Genomic DNA, 11406 nt, shown 5'->3' on the forward strand with positions numbered 1-11406 from the left:
TGGTCCTGGCCCACAGAAAGGCCAGGCAGCAATGCCCTGGGCACAGGATGGAATGGGCCTCTGCCCTTACTACATTCCCATATGGCTGAGTGGGTTCCGGGAAGGCACAGCAGAGTGCGTGCTAACTCCAAGCTGTCAGGCCCCCGGGATAGGAAATGTAGTAGAACCCCTGAGAAAGCTGGCTGGGACTGGCTGGGATGTGGACATGCTCTCAGGCAGGCCCTGAAAGACAGCCTGGCTCTTTAAGCAGGCTTAAGAGGCTCATCGGTCCCTAAGCTGGGTCAGTTGACATCTGGGGAGGAGGGAAAAGGAGAAGTAGAAAAGATTAAGGAGGGGGTGATACTCCAAGGGAGGAGACCCACTCCTCCAGGACCCAGGGCTCCGCTCACCACCGCCACCTGCTGAGGGCCATAGCTCCACTCACTTTTCCCTCAGTGGAAGGAATCTTTGTGAGGGAGGCCCAAGATGCTGCTGCTTTGGTTGGGGTCCTTAGGGATGGTGCAGAGGAGTGGTGGGTGGAGCCAGGGTAGAAACAGCACCAAAAACCTCAGGGTTGAGTTCCAGCTGAGAGTCTTCTAGTTTCAGAAAGATCTTTAGCTCCCCACCCCTGCCTCAAATGCCCAAGCTGTACAAATGACAATCAAAACGCCTGCTCTGGAAGGAATGGTGTTTAACTCCAGTGTCAGCTGTTGATCTGACAAACCCCAGACAACTTGTCTAGTGTTCGCAGCTGATACCCGGTGATGCCTAGTTATGCAGCAGCATTCATATAGCCTCTAAGAGTCCAGGAAGGAGACAGACCCCAGTCTTTCCACACTACCCTGGGCTCTCACAGGCTAGACCCCTGCGGCCTAGGCAAGCCCCTGTGACGGATGTCAGGCAGCCTGGTCCTTGATGGACAGTTTGTTTCCCTAAAACAGATCTCTCCAGCTCATGCAGTACAGGACGATCAGGGATCTTGGGGGAGACAGCCAAGCAGGGAAAGGGGGCTGTGATGACGCAGAGACTGCTAGGCAGCTCTCACTGGGCTAATACACGTGCATTGATTCCTCAGGCCCCACCCCCACCCCGCCCCGTCCTCATCTGTAAACAGCAGTCAGCATATAATAATTAAAGGAGCCATTTCTGTTAATTCTGTTAAGTTTGGTGCTCATGTCAGGGCCAGACTGTTAAGATAAACGGCTGAGGGGTTTTGCTTCAGGGCTCTTTGCCTGTTTGTTATTTGTTTGTTTGCTTGTTTGGTTTTGCCCAGGCTGCCTTGAACTCAATATGTAGGCCAGGCCTAGCTAAAACTTACAGCATCAAATGTTCTTACCTTAGCCTCCTGTGTGTTCCAGGTATTCACAATGTCTGTTGTAAAGAACGCTTTACTTGACATCACTGTAAATGTATGTAAAAGTTGCAAGAGTAAAGGGGCTACAAAGATGCTTCAGAAGTGAAGAGCAACTGTTATTTTAGAGGACCTAGGTTCTATTTCCAGCACCCCAACCACCTGTAACTCCAGTTCCAAGGGATCCAACACCCTCTCTTCTGAACTCTTCAGGTACCAGGCATATATGTGGTATGTCGTGGAACTTGCTCTATAGAGCAGGCTGGCCTTGAACTCAGAGACCTACCTGCCTCTGCCTTCTGAGTGCTGAGATTAAGGTGCCACCATGCCCAGATAAAAAAGTTATTTTTAAGTTGCAAAAGTAAGAACAGTAAAAAGTGTCCCCAAGTATCAGTTATCCAGACTCCGCCACTGCTAACATTGTGTCCTATGGTGTTATCCCCCCCCCTGCGCCCCCCCCACACACAAATACACAATCCCCAGCCCTACAACCAGCAGAGCAAGCATTTCAGTGTGCATTTCCCAGAACTAAGGACATCTTGTTAGTACTAAATGGCTTTCCATTTTTATTGGTTCAAATTAATTTCTGAGTTGAGTTCTACAGTTCACAAGCTACTAACTCAGGCGAACCAGTACCAGGGACACCAAGCCTCGCTCGAAGCAGCCAAAAGCAATCAGGACTCAGACTCCTATTCTCGCCCCAGCTCTGAGCTGTGGGAATGGATGTTCAGGAGCTCACGTTCATTGACATTTACTTTGCACTAAACATGTCCTGGGCTTTTTCCATCTCGTGATTCATTTAATCCTCAAACTAACAACACTGGACCTTTGGGGAAGTAAGCGTAAAGAGAGTCAGCCATGGACCAAGGTCAGAGAGCAGCCAGTGCCCGGCTAGGATTAGCATCCAGGTGGTAAGGCTACCTCTCCCCACAGGTGTCAACCACATCCACACATCTACGCCCTGTCTACAGGATGCAGGACCTGGCTGTCCTTTGGGCTTCCAGAAAAACCAAGCCTGCTTCCCAGGTAGAAGGTGGTTGTGAGGAGACTGGATAAGAGAGGCCAAACATTCTCAGTCCAGCCAAAGAGGACACCCCAAGGCGGCGTGGTACATGCTTTTAATCCTAGCACTCAAGAGGCAGAGCCAAGGAAGTCCGTGAGTTAAAGACCAGCCTGATCTATATAGAAATTTTGGAGCCAACCATAGCTCCACAGAAAGGCTCTGTCAAAGGGGGTAAAGGGGAGGAAGGAAGATAACCTGAGGCCACAACAGCTGCTGGTGTGGCTTTCCTCCAGGCACTAGACCTGTTTGGGGGACTAAGTCCCAGAAAGACCAGAAGGCCAATGATGGGTCTCCCCACACTTCCTTGAGACAAAGACTCCCCATTACATACACTCTCTGTCTTCCCCATAACACACCGCAGTGAGCATACGATTGACGGACAGTGTGAGACTTGCAAAGGTCCGACGACACAAACACATGCCCAGATGGCAGTTAAGAGAAGCTGGCACCTCTTGGGGCAGATTGCTTCTATTTGGGAAACCGAGAAAGGCACACAGTAGATCTGATGCAGCTTACCAATGTAGTGATCCCAAGGAGGCAGAGGAGAGGACGAATCAACTGTAAAGTCCACAGAAGGCAGGTGTGGTGGTGCAGGCCTGTAACTCCAGCACTTGGGACACAGAGGCAGGAGGACGAGGAGTGGGGCCAGCCTGGGCCTCACAGTAAGATGCTGCTCCTACAGTCAAAGATTGGGATGTCATTCAGTGGTAGTTTGCCCAGCAGGCCCAAAGCCTGGGTTCCACTCCAGTACAGCAAAACTGAAGTCTGCACACGTGACATTTTCTGCACCCAAGTCTCCCAGGGAAGTAGACCTGGCCCTTCCTTCTGTCATTAAATCTGTGGTCCGCATGCCTGAGAAGCACAAGCTAGGGTAACAATACCTCCAGGCCTCTCCCCTGAGCCCTGAAAAGGCTGAGCTAATAAGTAACTGTAGGAAAATCAGTTTACTCCAGGAGCTAAAGTTCTACAGCCAAAAAAAGAAATAATGGTTAAGAGTTGAACCAGATAATGTTCTCAAAACATTCTGCAGACAATAAAAACATTCATTCAAAATGCTTCCCCTTCCCAGAAATCAAAAAGCAAATGTTTTGACAGCCATGTGACAAGAGGAAAACACCACCGTATTCCTCAGGTTCTTCCCTCTGCCAATATTTACTCACAACACCATGCCGGTCTGAGTCTGACTCCTTATGCTGAGCTGGAGTGGGCATCACAGTCTGTCACCCAGTATTCCACATCCTAGCCTGTCTTGCCAGCTGCCCACCCCTCCCCTCAAAAAAAAAAAAAAACTGTGACTTGCATGCAGAACCTTACCTTGTACATGCAATGCAAACGCCCCACTCCTGGGCCAGAACTCCTAATCACAGTCTCATTAAATTGTACAGACTGGCTTTGAACTTGCTCACTCTGTAGCCCTGGAAAACCTGGGATTGGCTGTCCTCCTGCTTCCTGCTCACGATCTACCTCCACTTGGAAGTGCCAAACGCATCCCCTTATTGTGTGAGGAGGATGGAAAGTGTATCATAGGGGCAGAAGCACGTGGTCCTTATTATTTTTTCCTTTTGCTGTGTTGGGGATGGAACCCAGGCTTCCTCGGCATGTCAAGCAAGCATTCTTCCTCTGAGCTACCTTCTCCCATCACTCAAGTCTCCCAGTGGTTACCAATGCAGAGCAGACTCACACCTACCCTCCCTTCTCCCATCACTCAAGTCTCCCAGTGGTTACCAATGCAGAGCAGACTCACACCTACCCTCTTCACACAGACCTCCTGGCCTCAGGAGCAACTGGCTCCCCCACTGGTCAACAGCCTTAAGCAGACTTAAGTCAGTCCTTCTTGGGGTTGTTTCCAGGTGTTTTGAGAGTGTGAAACAAACCACAGCTCTAAGTCCCTCCTCCAGCTTTCCACAAAACACTCACTGTTAGTGTTTTCCCACGGACGCAGTGCTAAATCCGTGATCCGGCTTTCCCCCTTGATAAAGCCACCAGGAAGTACAAGGTAAAGTGTGAGATTATACCCAAACCAGCCAAGCTGGAGAACCTGCTTGCCCTTCAACAATGAGGCTTCAGGATTTCCACTTTAAATACATGTAAGCCATTAGCACCCAGAATTCAATGTAAGACTGTTAATTTCTGCTTTGAAATAAAAGTCCTGGAAGTGCTGTGTCCAAGTTCCAATAGTTTTCCTAAAGGGCCTTCCAGCTAATAGGGACTTCCCCTTTGACATCTGTCATGTCTGACTCACTCTTTACTTTGTCTTTAAACTGATTGAAAAGTTGAAGGCTGCATCCTAAGAACTGGGCATGGTCCACAGCAAGGTGTCTTTGAAGAGGCTAGAAGCCAGGGCTCTCACCAGCCCAGCTCTCCCTGCTTCTCCCAGCCTCCTGGGTCCCGCTTGGCCTGCGTGTACCTCACCATGTCCCCAGTGCCCTGAGCCTGACCACTCCTATACTGTATTTTACAGTGGGCCATGATGCTGATGAATCATTCGGCCTTAGAGATGAATGACCTGATATTGACATTTAAATAAATGATTATATTTGATATAGAGATGAGCTATGAAACATATATAACATTCTTAATTTTTTTTTTCTTTACTTAAAATGATACTAAACAAACCAGAAGATAGTGATGCATGCCTTTAATCCCAGCACTGGGGAGGCAAAGACAGCCAGACCCCTGTGAGTTTGATACCAGCCTGATCTACATAGCAAATTCCAGGCTATCCAGGGCTAGAGACAAAAAAAAAAAAAGGACATGAAATAGCAAATTTTTAAAACCATGACAAGTGTAGGGGGGTGGGGAACCTGCAAAGGAAACAAGTTTTATGCTGTAATTTTGTGTATGTGTTTCCTTCAGCTTGACAAAAGGGCTCACATAACCCAGACTGGCTTCTTACAATTCAATACATTTCTGAAAATGGCCTTGAACTCTTGGATCCTCCTGCCTCCACCTCCAGATTGCTGGAACTGCTGGCTGAAAACACTGGCTTACACTGCAGTTTTGTTTTGTAGTTGGGTTTTGGAGACGGAGACTCCAGTAGCTAGAGTTTCATGTAGCCCAGACTGAGTGCCCAGGATGACCTTGAACTCTTTGATGGCCTTGCCTCCTCCCGAGACACATGCTAAGATCGCTGTGCCACCACGCCCATTTTACTACAGTTCTACCAACAGCACCCTCCCCTTTCAGCAGGTGCCTTCCATTTCCACTTTGCAGTGGGGACCTGAAACAAGCTATAGGCTCTGCCCCCTAGGACGTTTTCAGGCCACAACACAGGAGGAACAGCAGACTGACAACTTCTTCAGGGTATCTTTCCCAAGTCCTACTGCCTAGGGAATGGCACTCACACAGGATGACCCAAGTCCGCAAGGCTAAGGCTAGAGGACCTGAAGCTAAGTGGCACCTTGTGTGATCATTTGATCCAATGTCAGGACCTTGGAACAAAGGCAGAAGATGCCAAGCTCTTGAAGCCAGGGAAAGAGGGAGATCTAGTCTAACTGCCAACAGGTGAGAAAATGCACAGATGCAAAGCGCTGAGCTCATTCGAACAAGGAGGTAGAAAAGGCTGCCTGAGCTCTACTGGACAGGTTCCTGCTCTGAGTGTTGCTGTTGCCAATGAGTGACTACCTCCAAGATGCCTGGGTCCAAATACCGGCCCCAACAGGCCCACTCCTGGCTCCCCCATTTCTGCTCCACACACAAGTCTCCTCTTCACCCAAGAATTTATAAAGACTAGACTACTTAATGACTGCCCAAGGTTTCTTAGGGACATGGCCTCTTCCATAAATATGGAGGGCGGAAGCAGGTCCAGGCCTGGGCTGTGTGCCAAAGCCTCAGAAACAGTGAACAGGTCTGCCCTCAAGGAGTAGCCTTCAAGCAGGGTGTGGTGTGCCAACACCCACCTCCACACACATATGCACTACCAAGCACACAGGTGACTATGGCAGGAGGATCATTCACCAAGCAGCTCTAGAGCTTTACTATGGCTCAGATCTGTAAATCCCAACTACTGGGACACTAAGTAAGACAGTTGCAAGTTCAAGGCTGCCCTGGGCTGCTCAATGAGATTCTGTCTGGAAATAAAAATTAAACAGAGACTAGGGGCATAGCTTCCTGATAGGTTTGACATGAGGCTCTATTTCAAAACTAAACAAAAAGCTAGGTATAGTGATACATGCCTATAATCCTGAGAAATTCTCAGGAAAGCTGAGGCAGAAGGACTGTTAACTGTCCAGGCCAGCTGGGCTGCAGAGTGAGACCCTGTCTTTAAGTAAATAAATCAGACAACAGCTATGAATAGCAATAGCAGTTCCTGATATTTTTCCCAAGACCTCAACTAAGTTAGCACCATGTGGTAGAGGTGCTTAGCTGTGAGACCAACTCTTAGGAAGCTAGAAAATACAGCTAGCCTGGGCTAAACTGCAAGACCCTGTCTTAAACAAACAAACAAAAAATTTAGGCCCAGGCTTGGTGGTGCACACCTTTAATCCTGGCACTCAGGAGGCAGAAGCTGGTGGATCTCTGTGACTTGAAGGTCAGTCAGGGCTATAGAGACAAGACTCTGTCTCAAAAAAAAAAAAACAAGATATATAATTACTACTGTTCTCATTGTTGGTATAGATAACTACTGTGATTTTTGCTATCCAGTCAAGAGACTCATGGAAAAATGAAAACATCTCAGAGTGCAATGTCTTTTCTTTTCTTTTTTGGTTTTTTGAAACAGGGATTCTCTGTGTAGATCTGGCTGTCCTTGAACTCAGAAATCCACCTGCCTCTGCCTCTCAAGTGCTGGGATTAAAGGTGTGCGCCACCACTGCCCCAGCATAATACCTTTTCTTAAAGGGGAGTCTGCACCACCTCACCTGCACTTGTGAGAGCCATGAAGACAAAATGTAGCCAAAAATGCAGAAATAAACTAAAGTCCACATTTCATAGTTTAGGGGGTTCTTCAAGAAACAGACTCTAGACGGTATTAAGGGATCCAGTAAATAGGCTGCAGTTGCGCATACCTGTGATCCCAACCCTCAGAAGATAGGAACAAGAGGATCTCAAGACCAGTGTAAGGATCACAGGGAGATCTTTTCTCAGAAAACCAAAGGCTAGGGACAAGGCTTGGCGGTGACACACAATCAAATGTAGTAACTTAAAAAACAAAAACAAAAACAAAAACAAAAAACCCCACAAACTCTTTAGTAAGCAGATAGATGTAAAACTTCATGGGAGGTGGGGCAAAGAGGAAGCGAATTAGTCCCAGTCTGGAGGTCTCTTCAGAAATTATGTAGAAAACACAATTGGATTTGGTCCTACTGGAATCCAAGAGCTGCCTTTGAGAGTAGGGGCCACCGTTAATGTTGCTATGGGTAGTCATTTCCAGAAAGTGTGGGAAGATCCAGAACGGAGAGTAGTGAGCAGCAGGGACAGAATAATGGAAGTAGAGTTACAACAGGGATAAAATCCTGGTGCTGAGACAGCAGCCTAGAGTCTTACAGACTGCACAAATCCAAGCTCAAGGCTGTGCCACTACTGCAAAACACTCACAACCTCTCCTCACTGCTCCAATAAGTGACCTTGAGGTACAGGATGGCATCCTTTCCTCTCACTTCCACACAAACTCTGCTCCAATAACTGGTTTCTTTCCTACATCTATCTCCTCTCCACCCTGCCCCCACCCCCACCCCCACCCCCACCCCTGTCCAGAACAAAAGATGTTGTACCATCCTTCCCTGAAAAGAGCAAATCCCTTTGTGGTGGATTGAAGAGGTAAGGCCCCCATAGACTCCCGTTGAATACTTGGCCCAGGGGGAGTGGCACTACTAGGAGGTGTGGCCTTGTTGGAGGAAGTGTATCACCGTGGTGTCAGGCTTTGAGGGCACCTATGCTCAAGCTCTGCCCAGTGTGGAATCCCAGTCTCCTCCTGGCTGCCTTTGGGTCAAGATGTAGAACTCTCAGCTCCATCTCCAGCACCATGCTGGTCTGTATTTTGCATGTTTCCTGCCATAAGGACACTGAATTAAACCTCTGAAACTGTAAGCCATCCCCAATTAAATGTTTCCCTTTAGGTGAGTTGCCTTGGTCATGTGGTCTCTTCACAGCAATCAAACCCTAAGACACCCTCCCTCTCTACCCAGCACAATCTCCAGCTATCAGCCAATGCCTGCCTGGACTCCTCTTTACATTAAAACTTCCAGGAAAATGTGCTGTCCTTCTTGGACAGGTGTTTCTTACCCACGTCATCTGTCATGGCTGGCTGTCCCCTGTTCTGGAGGTCCCTGTGACTACACATCTTCTCACCTTCTCAAACTCTTAAGTTTGCTTTTCCTGAGCTCAGCCACTGCTTGCCCCCAAGCTTAGAGCATTGTTCTGCTTAGTTTCTAAATACAAACTAGAGTCACCTGGAAATCAGAAACCTCAACTGAAGACTGGCCTCCAGTGGACATAACTGCAGGGAATTGTCTTGATTGATGATTGATGTGGGAGGGCCCAGCCAAGTGTGGACCACGGTATCCTACACATGTAAGCATAAGAAAAGCGGGCTGGCAAGCCAGAGTGAGGCGATAAGCAGCCTTCCTCTTCGGTGTCTGCTTCAGTTCCTGCTCAACTTTCTGCTCTGACTGAGAAGGGACAAACCCTTTTTTCCCCTGGTCCCCCTCACTACAAGTTTGCTCATGGTGCTTATGACAACAGCAAGCAAACCAGGACAGACTTTCTTGGCCCACACTTGTCCTCGATGATGTCATCTATTCCCTATGGCATCACACGCAGTTATCCTCCGATCGGTCTCTGCAGGCCTCGCCCCCTCTCGAGCCCAAGCTTCAGATTCATAAATCAGTATCAGTGGTTCTCAGCCTTCCTAATGCTGCTACTTCATAACTGTAACTTTGCTGTTATGAATCATAATGGGAATGTGTGTCCTCTGATGATCCTAGTCGACCCCTGGGAAAGGATCATTTGTGAATGACAGGTTGAGAATCGCTGATCTATAGGATATATTTACATCTTATATGTAACAGAACAAAATAAGATTTTTTTAAAACACCTATTCAAGCCCGTTTCTCCTCCAGCCTTCCCATCTCAACGGTATGGGCACCACCCACCCACTCAGGAACTCCTACCTCCAGGAATCATCTGTGTGTGTGTGTGTGTGTGTGTGTGTGTGTGTGTGTGTGTAGTATGTGTACTTGTTTGTATTTCTGTGTGCACAAGTGCACACGTGTATGTGGGCCTGTGAATGTACAAGCCAGAAGACAGCCCAATCTCACATGTTTTTTCTCAAACATCCACTTATTTTTTAAAGCAGTCTCTTGCTGGGGCCTGGGGCTTGTAGCTTAGGCTAGGATGACAGGGAGCAAGGTCCAGATTCTCCTGTCTCTACCTCCCCAGTGCTGGGATTACAAGTGCACATTGTTACTATACCTAGATTTTGATGAGGTGGCATGTGAGTCCTCATGCTCGCATGACAAGCACTTTATGAACTGAGCATCTCCCCAGTCCCCTAGGAGTCATCTTTGACTGCGCTCTCTCTCAGGCAGCATCCAAAGCACAGCCTGAATCTGACTCCTGTTCTCCATCTCCGTGCTTCAACCCCCCCCCCCCACTAACATAATGGCTGCTCTGGACCACAGCCACAGCCTCCTGCTGCTCTCCTGCCTCCCTGGCACAGCTGTCCACGCAAACCCCATTCTCCCTAAAACTGCAAAGCATACCAAGCCACTTTAAAACGTCTGAGTTCTTCCTGGTCTCAGAATAGAGCTCAGCAGTTCTTTTACCCTGGTCCAGTTTACCTCCCTTCCTGTGTGACTCCCTTTAATGACATCCTCTCCCTTGGTCACCACCTCCAAGCCACACAAGACTTTTTACTCATTGAACTTGAAGGATTTTGTTCCTTAAACATTCTTTTTTCTGAAATGTTTTGCCCCTACTGGTCATCACAGCAAGGGTCCTTCTTGTCATTCAAATTCCAAATGTCACCTGCTCAGAAAAGTCATCAGGACCTACCAATCCAACCAGCCATCTAATCACTCCAAGTCACATCCCCTCGTGTTAATTTTCCACACAGCAGTCACCTTACCTGCTATTATTTGCTCACTTTTTGTTTCCTTTTTTCCCGTGAATTACAAATCGACAAACAGAAACAGCACCTCCCTTCCATAAATCTCATCCATCAGCAGCCACTATACAAGCGTCCCAAGTGATAAAAGAGGCTCGGGGACTTTCTTCACCTATTCTGATCCAGATCTAAACATTGTTGTTTCCAAGTTGGTGAAGAAATGAATTCTGAATCACGGTCCCCCACAGTACACCGAGTGCCAGTCAAACCATCGAGCGCCAGACCTTTGGCTAGTTCATTCATTCCATAAACAAACATTTACAGAGCTCCTACTCTATGCCAGGCACTGACTGGGGCAAACGATCAAAGGCAAGTTCTGACTCCCAGGACCCACTGGAAGCAGAGGGAGGAACGCTGCAACACAAGCAACTTTCCCAAGTGGGAAAAGTGAAGACTGTGCACGTGCCCCCTACGGCTTCGTGATCAGATCCACGCGGCCCAAAAGACCCAGAAAAACTGTTGGGATAGCGCCCAGAGACTCAGGCAGCAAAACTCCTGTTCTACTAGCCCAGGCAGAGCCGACCGTCCGCGTTCCTCTGCGTTCGGCGCCCGCCGAAGACGCGCGGGTAGAGTTCCAGGAATGTCATTGGCTCACTGGGAGCCCCACCCCCATCCCATCCCTGAGAAGCAAGGATGCAGCGGCCCCGGGTCGCGCTCCAACTCTCCACGGTGAGCCCAGCCAGGGCGGCTAGGCTGGCGTCCGGGCCCCTCTTCCCCCTCCCCCAGGCTGGAGCCCTCAGACCACACTCCTGACCCACGCGAGCCCTACTCCCTGACACCCGCCACTATGCCCAGCGCGTGCCCCCAGGGTAGGCGTGTCCCGGGAGCCGTGGAGTTTGCAGGCTCGGCCAAGGGCGGGCGGGACCTGGCCAGGCCCCCTGCGGCGCTGCGAACCCGGGTACGCAGCCG

The 11406-nt window shown here is 48.9% G+C and overlaps 1 protein-coding gene across 8 annotated transcripts in view; it reads right to left on the minus strand.

Moving 5' to 3' along the window:
* Positions 1-11406, minus strand: part of Plekha7 (pleckstrin homology domain containing A7) — a 186096-nt gene that overhangs the window by 173700 nt on the left and 990 nt on the right. The window lies entirely within an intron of this gene.

This window comes from Mastomys coucha, unplaced genomic scaffold (genome assembly GCF_008632895.1).
Source record: "Mastomys coucha isolate ucsf_1 unplaced genomic scaffold, UCSF_Mcou_1 pScaffold21, whole genome shotgun sequence".
NCBI lineage: Eukaryota > Metazoa > Chordata > Mammalia > Rodentia > Muridae > Mastomys > Mastomys coucha.